Here is a 541-nt window from a genome sequence, read left to right as displayed (position 1 = left end):
CTAGTCAAATTTCTTTGTTTCGAGGAGTGTTAAAATCTCAGAAGGGATCGGCACCGTTTCTTTAGTTAGGAAGACATAAGTAAGGATAATACAGAAAACATTATATTTCAGTAAATCATATTTTAAATTATAACAATAGATATAATGCTTAGTTAAACCTTTATGATTTCCTTAATGAAAATATTTAATTTTATATCAGAGGAGAAATAATACTAGTAAATTATGTAGCACATGTACAAGGACCTAATGACATTATAATAATTTTTTATTAAATTCAATTTATTTATTTAATAAAATCAGGTAACAGCTAATAGATAAGAAGATTAAAATGAGGCCAACTCTTATTGCTTCATTCATGAATGTATAACAAACAATTATGTAGTTTAAAAGAGAATGCTTATGATTGTTAATTATCTTGACAAAATATTTTTTAAAAAACAGTGAAAACTTGCTCAAGTCTTTTCATATAAACTAAATTTAGAATTATGATTCATCAGACTTTCTCTCTATCAAATCCATTCATTATAATTTCTTTTTAAAT

The 541-nt window shown here is 24.0% G+C and overlaps 1 protein-coding gene across 5 annotated transcripts in view; it reads right to left on the bottom strand.

Moving 5' to 3' along the window:
• The window catches only part of kug (kugelei), a 537878-nt gene that overhangs the window by 50672 nt on the left and 486665 nt on the right, over positions 1-541 (bottom strand). The window lies entirely within an intron of this gene.

This window comes from Halyomorpha halys, unplaced genomic scaffold (assembly GCF_000696795.3).
Source record: "Halyomorpha halys isolate HHAL.00 unplaced genomic scaffold, Hhal_1.1 Scaffold163.1, whole genome shotgun sequence".
Lineage (NCBI taxonomy): Eukaryota > Metazoa > Arthropoda > Insecta > Hemiptera > Pentatomidae > Halyomorpha > Halyomorpha halys.
The sequence above is the reverse complement of the archived record's forward strand: the minus strand, read 5'-3'. Positions and strand labels throughout refer to the sequence as shown.